The following is a 357-nucleotide window of genomic DNA, read 5'->3' as shown; positions in this document are numbered from 1 at the left end:
GCAGTTCCTTACCAACCCAGATCCAACCGAAGTTGAAGTTCAAAAACCAGTTGTCATTTTCTCAAATGATCCCTCCCTTCTGGCGGATCTTCAAAAACGGTGCCCGAGTTACCTATTTTTCAAAATTAGTGCTTACTTTTTTTTATGTGAAATTTTATTTTTCCGAAGCATAAATAAGTCCTAAGATTGGGTACTCGGCTACTAGCCATTAGGTTTTCTTGACTTTGGGTGATCGTGAACCAAGTCTCTCAGCTCAAATGCAGTTTTAATTAATAATAAATATAAAAAAATTACCTTCTCGCGAGACCAGATTGATCCTCCTCCTCATTGAATGTTCTTTGGGATTCACAAAAACTT

Source organism: Nymphaea colorata, chromosome 3, assembly GCF_008831285.2.
Source record: "Nymphaea colorata isolate Beijing-Zhang1983 chromosome 3, ASM883128v2, whole genome shotgun sequence".
Classification (NCBI taxonomy): Eukaryota; Viridiplantae; Streptophyta; class Magnoliopsida; order Nymphaeales; family Nymphaeaceae; genus Nymphaea; species Nymphaea colorata.
This window is presented reverse-complemented; position numbering follows the sequence as displayed.